The following is an 18434-nucleotide window of genomic DNA, read 5'->3' as shown; positions in this document are numbered from 1 at the left end:
AAACCTGAAAACAGTTTGTTCAGAATCGAGAGTAGAATCGATTGAGCTATATCTTGATGGGGGTAATATTTTTTGTTTAATTTGTATTATTAGTTATTTTTTACGTGTCCATTCTATTGTATTCGTAATGCGACATTGTGTATATCGCATTGCTAGAGGTTGCTTACCTTTTTCAGTATTTAGGGGTATTAATACTGGCTGGTTACTTGGACGATACTTTTTCCGTTACGAGTTTGACGTTGTTTGTCAGTTTAACCTTAATGTTTATCATAAGTCATAACAAATTGAACTCGTACCTAATTACAACCTTGTCATTTTGAATGTTGGGTTTAAATTTGCTTACCGCGATTACCTGTCCAATTTGAAGTTTACTGTGACAAAGCTTTAAAGTGTTTTAGAGTGACATCTTAGCTGTCTATTGGTCAACCTTATGTCGTTGCAGTAACGTACACAAATAAATAGTTTTAAGGTGTATGATGGTAGTTAGAAGGGTCGAGTAGAGGTGTACAGAAAATTAAAAATTCAATTTAAAAAAAAAGTAAACATCAGATTTAAATACGAATACTCTAGATGAGTTTAAAAAAATAAAAATCAGTTGGGGTGTCTGAGGTTTTGAGTGATACCGGAAACACGTTGTATATATTACGCAAATGTCTATACATATAAAGTATGATATAACGTAAATAAGTAATTTCTAAGATTTGAGCTGTCTTATTATGTAATAGCGGATTTTTCAGTGGGTTTATATAACATATATAGCATGTTTCGATATTTTTGACCACGTCGTCCGCTGACATGTATCCGGCGCCTGCGCAACGCCACTCCGAGGGAAAGTAGACAAGTAATGTACTATGTAGGGCTTTCGTTTCGCCCAAGGTTTGCATTGTTCTGCACTGGAATGCCATATTTGAGATTTCTCTGTATGTAAGAATCTAGAAGATTTGAGACACGCCTTTAGAAGAATATTTAATGCGGATTTTATAAGGATTTAGATAAATATAGGTTGGCCTTAAATATTCTACTTTTTTACAGCGTCAAAAATGGTTAAAAATATTAACAACAGTAAAAAAAAATTGTACCGAAGTTAAAGGAAAATATTAATGCGATATTTTGAGTTAATATATAAAGTTTTAATTGTCTCAGTTTTAAGAAATCATTCTACATAATTGTATAGAAACTAAGACTTAACCGTTAAACTTAAGACGATACGATACCCCTCATTTCTCCATACAAACGCTCTCGCCTGTTTCCTCTCTGGTTTTTGAAGCTAGATCAATGGTTTTTTCAACACAGATTTTTATTATCAATATCTGTGTCGGACCGTTTTGCTTCTTTTGATATTTTTGTTTTAAAAGGACTTAGAGCCTCTCAAAGTTGGCCAAAACGGCTTAATTGAATTTGCCAGAAAGAAAGGCGTGGTATTCAAAACTGAGATCAATTATCCAAAAAAACGAAACGGTTCGACACAGATAATTTCCTTGTCATTCTGATTTCCAAATTTCGTAACGATTGGTTAAGTTTTGGAGGAGGAAACAGTCGAGAGCGAAACCTCGATTTTTGCGGTTTTTTCGCGGGATTTCGCGCCTGAGCTGCAGTTGTCCCTATCGCACCAAATTTAGGGGCGGGGCTAAGTTTTTAAATACGTACACTGAAATAAAGTGATGGGTAATACTCGACATCTAATGTCGATCATCTAGTGATGTGAAAAGTTATCGATATACTACGTCGAAATATCGATGTTTCGTATCGATATCGTGTTTGACGAACTTTTTAGTTAGAAATACGTAATTATATATTCTGTGGAAATACTAAGTCCATATTTTTATAAGTATAGGTACGTAACAATTGCATACAGATTTAGGGTATTGTATCAAGGATGCTAACGACATTTCCTCGCTGTATCGCAATGTTGATACGTTGTGTGAGGATATTGCCAGCACTTTGGTCACCAGTTTTTAAATTAAATTTTCATAAAATTGTAAACAATGAAGAAACTTTTTTAAATCACCGTCAATTCAAAAACACGAACTAACACTGCACCGTAAAGTTTCAATTTTAATATCACCTTTAAATGGTCAAAAAATGCTTGTTGCTAAAAGTTAAAATTCTTTGATAAATATAGACATGAAGGGCGGTTCATATACGTGGTTAACTTTTTCAATAAAAACTGTTTAAAATCCTATTCTCCAGTGTACGCCGACCCTTATTGTTACGGTGCAATGATTCACTGCCCGCCACTAAACGCCAGTTAACACCCCTTAAACGTCGCTTAGTTTAACGGCCGGTTAAGTCGAGTTCATAAAACGAGCCGGTTGCGTGGCAACCATTTTGTTGCAATACCGTTAACTTCGAAGTTTGAAGTAAATCAGAGCGTACCGCGAGTTTTTGACGCTTAATATTTTAATGTTAAGAAAAATGACATTAGTTGTGAGACTGTCCCTAACGTGTATTTTACGATTTTTAAATATTCATATACTTAACGCATATTAGCTCAATAAACACTAACCACCTTATTCATAAACGTTCACTAAAGTTATCAAGCCGATAAAGTTCGTTTGTCTCTTTCTATCACACCAATACGTCGAAAAGGGACAAACGAATTTTATCGACTTGATAACTTTAGTGAATGTTTATGAATAAGGGGGTAAAAATAAAGTTGTCGATATCTGTAACTGCTACCCATAACCGACTCTCATACGATCATCCTGTACGAAGTATAAAAACACCATTTTTTGTTTATAAGTACTTGTTTATATATTTTTCCCCTCACTAGCTCGGAAACACGTGTTTTGTCCTTTAATACCAGCGGGTAAAAACGCATTTTATCCACTAGTGGGTAAAGTAATTTGACCTTGAACAAAGTCAAATTAACTGCTTTAAAATTGATAAAGTAGGTGAATCTAGTAATAAAGATGATTTACCACCTGTGGAACTACTGGAAGCAGTGATAAACGCATTTTTTACGTTGTAGTTTCCTCGCTATAGTGAGGGGAAAAGTTTTGTGTTACACTCGGGTGCAAATGTATTTTACTTCTCGTGTGTTAAAAAACTCGCAAGTTCAGGATTCTATTCTCGAACCACTCGCTTCGCTCGTGGTTCAACTATAGAATCCTTTCACTTGCTCGTTTTTCAATTCCACACTCGGCGTTAAAATACAACTTTGCCCCCTTGTATAACAAATAACTATTTTCATATCCAACGCTAGCTTATACTGCGATCGTATACATATTATTTCACAAATAATCTCGATTCGAAAAAACATCCAGTATAAAATAATCAACTTAGTAATTCACCAAATTTTTCATAGTAATTTGTATGGTAATTTTAGGTGCTAATCGGCACGGGATCCCGTTTCAGGAAAGACCAGATTTATTTTACATTGTTAAAATTTAAAAATTACAATAAATTGTCACGTTATCAATATTGCTTACTGCTTACTTGAGTATTACAACATTTACAAATAAATCAATCAGTGTATATTGCTTACTAGTACCGAAAAGTAACATTGTCAGTGACGTGTATGCTATCGAGTACCGTATTCTAAATCGTCAGAAATTCTTGGTAGACGCTCAGAAGATAGGATCGATAACTTACGTAATTAATATATTTAACTACTTATTTCAATATCTATCTACTAATATTTTACTGAACATTAACGTCAACATAATTATGAACGTTTATTAAGGCACTTTGCACGCTCAAAATTATTGCAGTTACAGAGTGTATTTTTAATACGACCACAAATGCAAGATGGTGAAGGTTTCAGCGATAATTGAAGAATTTGAATTTTATTTATTAAATGTAACCTTAACAAAGTGCAATTGATATAAGACCTACTCACTCATACCTCATCACTTCAATCGTTTATCATTTGTGTTGCTATATTACTTATTTTGCCTGTATGATATAATAATCATAAGGAAAAGTCCTTACTTGCCTTCATATTCACATCAAACATATTTGAATTCAGTCATTTCGACCTACACCAATCTGGCTATACCCTTTCAACATGCGATCATATTAAATCTACACTTCACGGCATTCGAGTTACTCGCGCCGGTAACCCGATGCTGTGGTTACCCACGATGCAATGGCGTGACGTCTTTTATCTTATCTGCCATCTCGGCAAACTGACGTACTTCACTCGGAAATGGCGGACGATACGCCATTTTGGATTTAACAGTCATATCAGCTGTAGAATGGCGAATTTGAAATTGGAATCGTGTTGGGTTTTGGAATTATGAGTGTTTAATTTGATATATTAAGAGGATGTCATGGAATTTTCATATTTTTTTTTGGGTAAGAGAACCAATTGGCTAATCGATTCAATTGGAAATTGTTAACTTCATAATATGCATTATTTAGTTCTATTTAGTTCAAGACGAGAAGGTCCATTAAGAAAAGTTTGACTTCGATATTTAACAACTTTTACCGGGTTCGATTTAGAGCTGAGTGTTAAATTTGACCAATTTCATCAAAGGAGGAAATTATCAATTTGTCAGTAATTTTAGTTATTTCCCTTATTTCCAATAGACGTCTTTATATTTAACACCCTGTATAAACACATCAGGTCACTAGCATTCCGTAGAAAGTTATTAAATTACATCGTTGCAATAAGTGTTGTATACAGCAATAATATGCAGATGTTTATCTCAATCAAACGAGTTTGATAAGGTGCTAATGTAATAACGAAACGCCACTCTGACAACACTTTTAAAACTTTATATTGCGATAGGTATAATTTTTTTTTTGCAAAAACATCCTCATATGAAACTTTAATTAATTTTATTCTTAATTATGGATATTTATCTTTTATAATGTTGATGTTTGATTATGAATTGGCGTTTAAGGTTTAGAGAGGAAAGTAAATAAATAAACGAGGAAAACTATCGCGATTTAAGTAATCATACATCGATAAAAGTAATTAAAGCTACTATTAAAACTAAAAAACGTGTCAAAACGCTTTAAAAAGTAACTGTTGAAAGCAAAATACTTACAGTTATATCCGAAATGTATCACAAACACGAGTTAAATAACCACGAGAGTTTGCCGCGACCGCGATCGTGCGAGCTGAGCGCTAAGCGAGGAAGCATTGCGCGCAGACGGCGCCCGTTCGCGTATATAGTCGGAGCGGCGTGATGTGATTGGTCGGGCGCGGCGCGCCCGCCTGACTCACTAATACGTCACGAGCTTGAAAATTTCGGGGGTTGGAAAAGTGGGGGTTGGAAAAGTTTTTAGGTTAGTTACCCGTGTGGAGAATTTTACCACCCATTTTCTTCCGGTGGGAGAGGCTGGCAACCTGTCACTGCAATTTTTTTGGGATAGGAGGCAAAAAAGCAGACAGGTCACCTGATGGTAAGCAATCACTGCCGCCCATGGACACCCGAAACAACAGAAGTGTTGGAGGTGTGTTGCCGGCCTTTAAGATGACTACGCTCTTTTCTTGAAGGTTTGAAGGTCGTATCGGTCCGGAAATGTCACAATTTCATTTTCTTTCAACCCCTTAATTGCTACGAGGGCACTGAAACTGGAGTAGTTTCATGTGCTCTGCCTACCCCTTCATGGGATACAGACGTGATAGTATGTATGCATGTATGTATACATGCCAATTACTTTCGCTTGTTACTTGTGCGTTGTTTCATCATATTGATACTGCTTGGACTAAACTTATTTTCATTTATGTGTTGAACTAATACAAAGCCAGTATCTTAACAGTAGCGAGTATAGGACATAAGAAATGTAATAAGATAACTTTTACTTAAAATTGAAATAAAAAATATCCATACAACATAGTTCGGTCTGCAATGGCCTGCTTTTCATTATGTACCCGATCTAATTTAATAATTATTACGCTTACACACTGTATAATTTCGACTAAACATTCTCTTTTGATACGCCTTAGTTACCTTACCTGTGATTAGTTGATGATTTCGCGTCGCGCGCTCGATTGGTCGCATAGACTGCACGGTTTGCTTACGTTCGTGCGCCATTTTTAGTGCTATGCCACGTCCTTATAAAGTGATATAGTATAAGTCAACAAGTATATCCGAGAATTGTGGAATTATGCAGTAGCTACAATTATTTTTAATTATTGAGAACATTTCCGCGGAAGGAGACGACTTACCTAGTGTCTAGTTCGACACGCGGTGGCTGAATGGACAAGTCATACACTGGTCTCTATAAGTGGGTAGGTACCATTTCAATAGATAGATAAAAAAATATATCTACTTGTTATGTAAAAATATATTGACATAAATTATTGATAAAATAAGAACCGTGTATTTAAGCCAAACTATAAGTATTTAGGTATTTGCATACTTTTGTATTTTTTAGCGGTGTATAAAACTATGAAATAAGTACAATAATTCATTTACCTACACTATTCCTGGTCATCGAGTGACACTACACTGTAAACAATGCCTTGGGAGCCGATTCAGATTTCACATTTTGTTACGATTTACACGTAGTTTTGATACGACCAAGTTGTGCATGCAAGATCAAAAACAATTGTCGCATATGACGAAAATCAACTCATAGTAGATTACCGGCCTCGGGCAGTAAAGTAAGAATTGTCTCATATCACATTTAATTGTCGACCGAGGCGTAGCCGAGGTCAACAAACATGTATACTGAGGCATTTTTATTTGACTACGGAACTTTAAAAAATATTACATCACAAAAAAGTCATAGACTATAGATAGTAGAGTGGATGCCAAAAGAGTGGAATGCACGTGGAATGCATCGGATGCAATACATTCTATGAGTTTTCCTTTTCAGCACAGACTATAATTCTAAAATTTAAGACAATACAGGAGGGGCCAATTCTCCATACAAACGCTCTGGACTATTTTCTCCCTGGTTTTTGAAGATAGAGCAATGTTTTTTTTAACACAGATTATTATTTTTCTCTGTGTCGGACCGTTATATTTTTTTTTTATATTCTTATTTTTAAAGACGCTAGAGCCCATCAAAAATTTCGAAAAACGGCCTTTCTTGATTATGGCGCAAAAAAAGGTTTTGTATTCGAAATTGGTAACATTTTGGCAAAAAAACTAAACGGTCCGACACTGATTATTTCATTGTTATTCAGATTCTCAAATTTCGTTACGATTGATTAAGTTTTGAAGGAGGAAACAGTCGAGAGCGGAACCTCGATTTTAAAGATTTTTTCGCAATATCTTAACTGACTTGTTCTGAATGGACAATTTTTTTTGATTAATCTAGTTAATAACACTAGATATACTAGATATTTAACTGAAATTCCCAAATTGAAAGGAAAATCCTTTCAATTTAAGCATTTTCGCTGCTGTAACGTCTTAAGATAATTATTGTTGTATATCCGCAAACCAATTGAAATCATAAACAAGACAGGTCAATGCTTCAGACATACCTGATACAAAGTCAGCTCACACGTGCAAACCCAGGAGTTTTGATCCAAACGAATAGGTGCATGTAGAAAACATCCATACTGACTACTTTGTATTAGATATGAACCGATTGACGTGACGTAACAGAATCGCGTTTATTAACATGAGAAAATTTATATATTGATGACTAGAGTTGTGCCTGCTCGTTCACTGAAAAGATCGCTCCCAACTATTTAGTATGATCTCCAAAGTGTACTAGTTCGTTCTTTTAGGACATTTAGTACATTAATACACAGAGATATAGTTAAATTGTGCATAATTATGGCGTACAGTAACGCTCGCTCGTACTAGCCGAGAGCGTCGGCCGTTTTCGCGCGCTCTCGGTTGGATCACACGGATCGCTTTGCTGTCATTGTCACTTCTCGGCTCTTTGCTCCTTTCGATCCCATTCTGTTGCGCGTGTGTGAGTGTACTAAATGTACTAGAGAGCAGAATCATTTGGGAGTAGTAGTTCGGTCTAGTACAGTGCAGGGAATCATGTTTTTGTACTATTAGTACATGTACTACACAAGCCTATTGATGACACTAATGTTGAGGCATTATACCAAGGATGCTGGCGGCATTTTTACGCTGTATCGCAATGCGGATTCGTTGCGCGAGGAAATTGGCGATTTCCTTGGCGACTTCGTCATTAGAAATGTCAGATGCTTTGTGACTTCAGTGTCTGAGAAAAAGGTGCGTGTTGCGTGGTGTCCCACGACTATGCCACATAGAGGGTGACAACGTAGGTACCTAAAATATCCTATGATATTCCCTGGGTGGGATACCCTGTAGAATCAATGGATATTCGCTTTCGCTGTTAACAGGGCATGTAGCCAAATGCACAAACGATTACTAGAGGTATAGTTGTCGTAGCTATATCTCTCGCTCTTCCGTATTAAAGCGACAGAGTCAGACTGCGTTTTGATTGATGTCTAGCGTCAACAAATGTCATTTGGGTTAGTTTTTTTTTTAATTTATGGCCTGAATCATTAGGGTTAGGCCGCCAGGTCTATTGAAAATGAGTAAAGTCTCACTCAACCAGCCGGAAGGATCATCCTCAATCCTCACCATCATACCTAGTATACCTATCCTCCGCCTTGCGATATCCCGGCATTTCGCCGGCAGCTCATGGGAGCCTGGGGTCCGCTTTGGCAACTAATCCCAAGATTTGGCGTAGGCACTAGTTTTACGAAAGCGGCTGCCATCTGAACTTCCAATCCGAAGGGTAACTAGACCTTATTGGAATTAGTCCGGTTTCCTCACGATGTCTTTCTTCACCGAAAAGCGACTGGCAAATATCAAATGATATTTCGATGAATCAAATGAATTGGCGAATTCTTAGAATTCGTTATAATTGAATTTCAGGCGGAGTATTGGAAAATATTAATTAAGTTGCGAAATCAATCAGAGTATGTTCGGTCACGTAACTCCCACTAATTAACCGAAATATTGTTACGCGAGAAAACTTGGCTTTTCAACGGACTGCTCTTGTAAGCTTTCATTTTCAGCCAGGAAATGATGGAAGTATTTTCTAGAAACTTTAATTTACATGAACGCGTGTTTGGTTTCTCCTAATTAACTGAAGCGTTAGAGAGGTGTTTCAACTTGTTTGCGATTTTCGTTCCGGAGGTCGCGGGTTCGAACTCCGGCTCACAAACCTGAGTGTTTCGGAATTTATGTGCGAAATGACATTTGATATTTGCCAGTCGCTTTTCGGTGAAGGAAAACATCGTGAGGAAACCGGACTAATTCCAATAAGGTCTAGTTTACCCTTCGTGTTGGAAGATCAGATGGCAGTCGCTTTCGTAAAAACTAGTGCCTACACCAAATCTTGGGATTAGCTGTCAAAGCGGACCCCAGGCTCCGGGATAGCGCAAGGAGGCTGATGAGTGTTCGGTAACCTTTGGGTCGTTGTAAAGCACAAGTTTACAAAATTTCTAACAAGCTTACATTCGTTCTTTCAATAATAATATGTAAACGATATACCGGGTGTCTTTGAAACCAACACCATGAAAATGGGTGATAGCTTGATGGAACATCTCATTAGCTATCAATTTGACCTCAGTGAAAAAGATATGGATACGGATTAATAGTTATTTGTTATAAAAGGGGGCAAAGTTGTATTTTAACGCCGAGTGTAGAATTGAAAAACGAGCAAGTGAAAGGATTCTATAGTTGAACCACGACCGAAGCGAATCCGAATCCGAAGAATAAAATCCTGAACTTGCGAGTTTTTTAATACACGAGAAGTAAAATACATTTGCACCCGAATGTAACACAAAACTTTTCCCCTCACTATAGCGAGGAAACTACAACGCAAAAAATGCGATTATCACTGCTTCCAGTACTTCTACAGGTGGTAAATCATCTTTATTACTAGATTCACCTACCTTTATCAATTTTAAAGCAGTTAATTTGACTTTATTCAAGGTCAAATTACTTTACCCACTAGTGGATAAAATGCGTTTTTACCCGCTAGTATTAAAGGACAAAACACGTGTTTCCGAGGTAGTGAGGGGAAAAATTTGTTACTAGCAAATGCTAACGTAAACCTGACTATTTTATTTACCTTCGATATTACTATTGGAATAGTTTTCACACAATGCGGCTGCAGGTAAAGCTCCGGGCTTCTTGGCTAGCTTTGGCTCGGCGCGTGCGCGGCTGATGCAACAGTAGCTGCGCATGACTCTATACAGTCGACAACTGCCGAGCGATCCCATATCACTTTCGATGTCATGGGAAAAAGTTTGAAGTGTGTCTAATTAAATGTCAATAAATACATAACAATATTTTTTTACATGTTTGGCACATGTTAGAAGACATTTAACACTGTTTTTACTAACTTGTAAACCAATCATTTTATGTTTCTTTTACTAAGGACTTACGGAATAACCTAACCACAAAATTAAAATTTTGAAAAAACCCCCGACCGCGACCTAGTGGACCGATTTTCATGAAACATGACTAAGAACACTCCCGACTAACTCAGCTTTCAGACAAAAAAAACTAAATCAAAATCGGTTCATCCGTTCGAGAGCTACGATGCCACAGACAGACAAACAGACAGACAGACAGACAGACAGACAGACAGACATACACACAGACAGACACGTCAAACTTATAACACCCCTTCGTTTTTGCGTCGGGGGTTAAAAAGTAAAGAAAAACCTTAGAAAATTGTTTTTATTTTTGCCAATTCTATACGCATTCCAAATATTATTCTCTTCTTACCTATAACATATTTCTATAGGTACGAGCAAAAAGTGAGCTATAATAATTCGTTTGAAACACACCTGGCGTGTGTAAGTTAATTTTATTTATACTATTTATGGAAAAAGTGTTAAACAACTAACTATAGTTTCTTTGATTTTGCTGACACCTACCAGTCGGTACAGTACCTACAGTGTATTATTTTTTCAATTTCAGCTTCTTTAAGGTTTTTAACTTCTGATTAGCAGAAACGTCTGCAATCGATGCCACTAGGCTTAGAATAAATTTAAAAGTGGAAAATGTCTGCCTTGGGTGAGACTTGAACTCACGGCCTCTGGATCGATACTCCAGCGCTCTGCCAACTGAGCCACCAAGACTTCAACCTAGCCAGCGAAATTTTCCACTACTAAGGTCAATGGGACCCGTAGCGACATCTACCGTAAGAGTGTTAAACTTCTTAAACGGCATCCGGAGTTCCAAGTCATATTGGAAATTCACCAGTTACGATGCGCTAACCATGCTAAATTTTTAACTTCTGATTAGCAGAAACGTCTGCAATCGATGCCACTAGGCTTAGAATAAATTTAAAAGTGGAAAATGTCGGCAAGGCAGACATTTTCCACTTTAAAAAAAAAAAAAATATTCTTTAAGGTTGTCTGTAAGAAATCGCTTTTTCTTCCAAAAACGACGCGCTCGCTCTCTGCATGTTGTCTGTCGCCGTGTAGAATCAAGATGGATTTCAAATTGTTTACAAAATAAAAGAGTTATCTCTGTTTGTTTCTTACTTGCTGTTATGTAGATTGTTAAGTTTCAGTTTCTTTTCTTCCGTATAAGATACTCTTACATCTGTCGTAACTTCTAGATTTTTTAGATAAAATAGCAATGATGTCACTATCTGAAGTATGTCGAAAAGAATATTTTAAAAACGCCATATGTACTGAAAAAATCTTTCCGTTCCGACTTTCGAGGCGCAGAAGTGCAGTTTTATATAACTTTTTTGGCGCCTAATAAATTTGACCATGGATATTTCCCATATTACTCAACGTAGGTTAGGTACCTTTTAACTATAGTGTTTTAAAGGTATCTAAGTCGGACAATTAGGTACCTACCTAATTATTAGTTCTATTTAGGTACCTAATCATTTCTTCAATTCATGTTATTTTCCGCAGATTTAAATCTGGGAAATCCTAAGTTTGGACGCAGTCTACCAAAAAGGGTGTGCTTATAAAAATATGTTATTAAGTTAAAACTTTTTACAACAATACTCAAATTAACTTAGTAAGTTTAATTTTATGTAATCGTTAATTAGAACCTTATTAATTTATCTATACTTAACTAGCTTTTGCCCGCGGCTTCGCTCGCGTTAGAAAGAGACATAAAGTAGCCTATGTCACTCTCCATCCCTTGAACTATCTCTACTTAAAAAATCACGTCAATTCATCGCTCCGTTTTGCCGTGAAAGACGGACAAACAAACAGACACACACAGTTTTATAATATTAAAGTATGGATAACAACGAATGTGTGTGAAGAGTTAAGAATTTCACCACCCCCTTTCCTCGCGTGGGTGTCGTAGAAATCGAATGTGGGATATGGGTTCATTGTGTTGTGGGCGATGGGCTGGCCTCTCATCACACAAACAAATGCCCTTATCGGGAATCGAACCCAGGACCGTGGCTTAGCAGCGGGCCACTACGCGCTAGGCAGGACCGGTCGTCAAAACAAACGAATTTAAAAAAAACCGGCCAAGTGCGAGTCGGACTCGCCCACCGAGGGTTCCGTACCTACAAAACTTTTACGTTACTCACATAATTCTAAAGACTGGTCTAGGCTAGAAGTATAGGTTCTCTAATGAGCATAATTGTGTTTAGCGCCACCTCTCAACGAATTCGCGAACTAATTAGCACAGCTTGCGTGAGGTCTTTTATAATGTTAACCAAATTCAACATTTTTTATTTTATTTTAAAGTAGGTGTTTTATGTAAAATTTCGTAGCTATAAATTTTAACACCCTTATTCATACACTAAAGTATCCAGACGATAAAGTTCGTTTGTCCCTTTCTATCACACCAATACGTCGGAAAGGGACAAACGAAATTTATCGGCTTGATAACTTTAGTGTACGTTTATGAATAACGGGGTAAGTATGGTAAACATCAGAAAGGGTGAGTAAAACAATCTGATAGGTTCTAAGTTTTACTTAAAGGTTTTTTTAATCTAATCCAAATTTGGTTATGGTAGCTGAAAAAGTATACAGAATTAACGCAAGTTTCTAGCGGGAAATTACTAAATAAATATTATTTAAATTTTAACTTCTGATTAGCAGAAACGTCTGCGCTGGAGTATCGATTCAGAGGCCGTGAGTTCAAGTCTCACCCAAGGCAGACATTTTCCACTTTTAAATTTAAAAATATTATTTAGTAAATACATTATATATCGAAACTTATTACTGAAGAAGAAGGTTCAAAATTGAATGAATACAGGTGTATAGATATTTATATAGCTGACCGTACGATAAAAAGTATAATTCATACACTTAATTGTAAAAATGTAATGTATACGGATTAATTAATTTAATATAGATAGGTAATTATTGATATATGGCAAAACGAAGGAAATTGTTTACACCTCCGCAAATAAGTATCTTTTTTTTTTATGAAATAGGCAGCAAACGAGCAGACGAGCCGCCTGATGGTAAGCAGTCATCGCCGCCCATGGACATAAGCAACATCATGGGAGCCACTTATGCGTTGCCGACCTTTGAGAACCCTAAGAGCCCCATGTCATAGCGCAAAGGAAACACCAATTATCTAATGATAATTTTTAATTTACCATGTTACTTCACGTAAAAATGTCTATTGAGTTTCTGCCACAGACCACCATGTGGTTTCTGCATATTCTGCGCTGTGCATAGAATTTGCAGAGACATTGCAGAGAGCGCACGCAGACACCGGCGCGGTGCCAGTGGACGCGTCTGTGTGCGTGAGCTAGGTATGCATACAACTACAACTACTGTAGGCACCGCCCCCCTCAGTAGATCGATGCGATAACATCAATTTAAAAACTTCCCGAGCCTCGTGGCGCCCACCATACAAAATTTTTGCTAGGGAATTTTGATTCTTATTGTACTTGAGATTGAATTCAATTTCAGTTATTCGAAAAATTTTATAAACAATTGAAATTATATTTTATTTGTTTATGAGAGTTAAAATTCCATTGAAACTATTATGTACTTTAGAAAGTACATTCGGCGCCACGAGGCTAGATACACTGTCACCTACAAATTCGACACTCAAAAGTGTCCGATCGCTTAGTTGCAAATGTGTGCGTCTAGTTGACAAACGAAAACTTCGCAATGTAGTAAAAACTACTTTCATTTTTTTACAAAAACAACGTTATTTCTTAGATATTAAAGTTCAATTTCAAATGCAAGTAATTGGCGGTTATGACATTAATAAATGTGATCATCGCGCAAGCCATAAAATTTTATTACCGCAGGTGGCAAGTGTGCTTATTTTTAAACAAATCTACGTCTTATTGCAACCAACATAAGTTTAATTCAGTTCGCGCTGCTGCGCGGTAGTTTAGAACGATGCGATAGCAGGGGCGGCTCACTCCGCGATTCTATCGCCGTGCTACAAGTACATGCTGGTGGCCGCGAGTTCGCGGCCTAATCAGGGGTCGTTAGTTATTGTTACTTTGGGTCGCGAGTTTTTTTTTAAGGTTCATAATTCATATGCGATGTCTGCGTGTGGAATGGCTAATAATGCTTAGTTAAATAGACATCATGAATAAAATAGGACAATCTTACACAGATCTATTTAGGTTTTATTGATTAAGTCCCACGGAAAAGTTCAAATTTAAGGCTTGTGATGTTGGGACTTAAACAAAAATATATAAATACTGATGTATACGAGTATATACCTAGAAAGTACCCAAGACTTGAATATAATAGTAATTATAATATTTTATCTCAGTATTAATTCGTTTTACTCCATAAGCAACCCTATCGTCCGACGCTGCGCACGTGCGGCTCGTTTCTTTGTTAGAAATTTGTAGGCATTTAAAAAGGCGGCATTTCGTGAAGATCAAAGCAGTGGGCCTTCTGTACTTGTAATATTATATATTCTGTGGCGATAGTCCATCGATAATCAGATAATCACCTAAAAACGCGACGAACGCCGTCCACTGCCGCGATCTAGATAATGAATATGACACTGAATTGTGCAAACTATTGGACATAAACCGTGGACGTGGCCTTGAGCGTTCGGATGAATCGGATGGTGTCCTACCGCAATCTGAGGCGCTGAATGTTTTAAGACTGTGCACCTTACGCCGTGTCTCGCGTGGGCGACGGTCGCGCGACCGTCGCCTTCACGTCTCATCGCATCGTCTACTTCCATATCGATAAGGTTTGATTTCGTATGCGTCGCATCGCCGTCGCGCGACCATCGCGCGACCGTCGCCCACGCAAGCCATCGGCTTATCAGTCGCGGTCGTCAGCCGCGTCCGTCAGACGCGTCCCATAATTTGTTTCAAGCTTTATACACAAGTTTTCCTTTCAATAGCAATAGCTAACGTAACGCTTGACTTGAGTAATAAAAACTGTATAGTTAAATTAATGAAATATGTATAAGTAGGATATTGAAATCTTCTTTCTTCGTTGAGCCATCACAGCTAACTTTAACTTACAAACGGTCTTAAGCACCTGCACTTCTGAAGGCGCTTAAGTCATTTTTGCTAATAAAAAAAAACCACAACTTTCTATGAACATTGGTCAAGTGCGAGTCGGTTTTCGACTTTTCCATACAAAGAACTCATGAGCGCCTGAACGACTATGATGGCAAAGTTAACGTTTCGCACTTTCAAGACTTTACGTATATATCTCGGAAACGATAAGAGATAGAGCAAAATGGACTTCAGATTTGGGCTTTCGGTGGCACAAATTCTATGTTTTCGTCAACAGACACCTTTTTTTGGACCGATTTGAATAAAATTTTGCTCAGTCAATTTATAAACAGTCTTAAGCGCCTCCTTTTTAGTAGGAACTTAAGTCATTTTGTACAAATGAAAAAAAAATTGAACAAGTTCTAAAAGGAAAAAGACAGAAATGAATTTCTTTATACCTGTCCAACTCGCTTACACAATTTTAAGACGTTTAGTAACTACTTGCAGCGGCAGTGAGTGAAATTCGTAATCTAAGTTTTTTTCTCTTAAGTCCGACTTACGCTTGACTGTAGATTTCTAATAGGTTTTCCTGTAATCTACAGGGAGAGGGCTATCTCGTGTATTTTTTTGAAAATTTTACGCTAAGTAGTTTCGGAGATAAGGGGGGGGAATGGTCATTTTTTGCTTATTTTCTTAAATTACTTCTAAATTACCGAAACAAAAAATATAAAAAAAATATATTTCAGATGCTGGTAAAATGCTCTTTCATTTGATATGTAACACAATATAGTTTTAATAACTTTGATTTTTAATATTCAATTTTACCCCCCAAAAGTGACCCCTGTGATTAAATTTCATTTAATTAAATTACATGTACGTCTTTGGGCCACAGGTTTACATACGTGTGCCAAATTTCAAGTAAATCGGTCAAGTAGTTTCGGAGAAATCGGCTGTGACAGAGGGACAGACAGACACGCGAGTGATCCTATAAGGGTTCCGTTTTTCCTCTTTGAGGTACGGAACCCTAAAAAAGGCCAAAAAGGTGTTCAAAAACCTCCCAGATGCCACCATTGAATGGGCTACTCGCAAGGTGTCCAAACCATATGGTAACTCTTTCTGACAAGTTTTACAGGGCCTACGTGCTTGGACGCACGCGTGTCTGCAGGCCCTCTAACCAAAACTATAATCCTTAAGAATCCGTAGCGAATGATATGCAACTGTCCCTGTCTCAATACTTAAGAGAGACAAAGAGAGACAACTATGAAACGCTACGGAGTGTACATAATTGTTTTCTTGGCTAGAGGGTCAGGTTTATGAAATAGCTGTTTTTCTTCACTTCCGCAACGATCTCTCATTGTTTAGCAAGTGTAGCGTGTCTCCCTACTACATACGAGTAGCTTGACTTCAAATTTATATAAATAGAATGATCAGGCTTTGCGATTGTGTATTAAAAAAAGTTAACAAGACTGATATTTCACATCTCTCACTTCAAAACAGCGTTATTCTAAAAAATTTGCAAGACCTATCAGTAGTATCTGTTCTCAGCTTATGGTAGTGACAGTTTTTAACATTGACATTGTAATCTTCGACATAATTCTGAGAACGTATGTTTGAGAAGACTTGTTAAAAATGCGGCGTTATCTTCTGCCAACACGCTTAATTTGATAAGAGTGATAAGTGATAAGAATTGTGTTGATAATATTATGATGCGGTCGATAATTCTAACAGATTAGGTGACGGTGATATACGCGTATAAGTATGACGTGAAATTCCTCTAAATATCTAAGGTTGAAGGACTTTGCACTCTGAGATATAAATTTTAATAGTATTTTATGCAACAGGCGTTTAAAGGAGGTCAAAAAAGACGAGTGGCGTAGGTAACTATTTCAGGCGAAGCCGAAAATTGTTATTAAGACGCCACAAGTATTTTTTGACTCAGTTAAACACCGTTGCATACAATACTTTTTCTACGACCATGCACTTAGTTTTTAACAGTTTTCTTGAATAACTTTCGTGAAATTCACACTGTTTCTTATATTTTGACGCAATGGTTTCCACTATCAGCTGCCCAAAGCCTTCCCGTGCAGGTGCGCAGTATCGTTATAACAATACGTTGCCATGGTTACAGAGCTAAATAATGCGTTTTCAGTTTTTCAATACGCATGTGCTGAAAGCCTTCAGATGCCTGCTTTGGGAATATGCTTTTAAAGATTTATGCACGACCCTGTAAATGACGAATAACAGTTCGGGAGTAGAAAAAGGTCTCATTGACTTCTTTTTAACCGCCTTCCAAATCTCAAGGGAAGGGGTTCTCAATTCGTCTGTTTTTTTTTGTTTTTTTTTTTATGTTTGTTCCTCGATATCTCCGTCGTTACTGGACCGATTTTGAAAATTTTTTTTTTGATTGAATGTATATGCATACAGATTAGTCCGATTTTTCTCAGAACCCAGTTCTGGTGGTGGGATCCTGGAGAAATCGAGGGAACTCCTCAAATCTGAAAGGCATACTTATGGTGATTTTTATGTTTTTAAAGGAACAGCGTGCATTTACGTACGGAACAGTGACATTTGGTGCAGTGGAACTCCTGATGATGGTCAGAATGGAACTCCTCAAATTTGAACGGCACACTTATAGTGACTTTGGTATTCGCAGGTAGAACAAAGCTTCGAATTGTACGTGTGCGCGCTGGGACCTCATGGAACAAAATTGCCGTATCTATCGAGGCCTTTATGTTTAATTATACTTAATATTGAATAAATAAAATAAATAAATAAATATTTGGGACACCTCACACAAATCAACTTAGGCCCAAACTAAGCAAATCTTGTACGGGTGCTAAGCGACGATATACATACATCCATACTTAAATATATACTTATATACATAGAAAACATCAATGACTCAAGAACAAGTATCTGTGCTCATCACACAAATAAATGCCCTTACCGGGATTCGAACCCAGGACCGCGGCTTAGCAGACAGGGTCACTATCAACTGAGCCAGATCGGTCGCTACCATCCATTTAATACTTTAAATGCTATCTATCTTCAACGGGCCGCCGCTTTTTTCAGTCCTATACAGAGTGGGGCCTGTAACAAAGGCGAAAAATTTAACTCTAGGCTATTCTCCTTATACTGATCAACATTTG

At 37.3% G+C, this 18434-nt stretch overlaps 1 protein-coding gene across 4 annotated transcripts in view; it reads right to left on the bottom strand.

Moving 5' to 3' along the window:
• The window catches only part of LOC125234499 (CHH-like protein), a 118033-nt gene that overhangs the window by 62257 nt on the left and 37342 nt on the right, over positions 1–18434 (bottom strand). The window contains exon 1 of one of the 4 annotated variants that reach the window (XM_048140763.1): positions 4998–5194. The exons of 2 other annotated variants lie outside the window; for them this stretch is intronic. The gene's annotated coding sequence lies outside the window, so the exon portion shown is untranslated. Of the gene's footprint in view, positions 1–4997; positions 5195–18434 lie in introns of those variants that run through there. One more of the 4 variants, XM_048140760.1, reaches the window with a different exon arrangement.

Source organism: Leguminivora glycinivorella, chromosome 16, assembly GCF_023078275.1.
Source record: "Leguminivora glycinivorella isolate SPB_JAAS2020 chromosome 16, LegGlyc_1.1, whole genome shotgun sequence".
NCBI lineage: Eukaryota > Metazoa > Arthropoda > Insecta > Lepidoptera > Tortricidae > Leguminivora > Leguminivora glycinivorella.
Note: the sequence above shows the minus strand (reverse complement) of the source record. Positions and strands in the feature narration are given on the sequence as shown.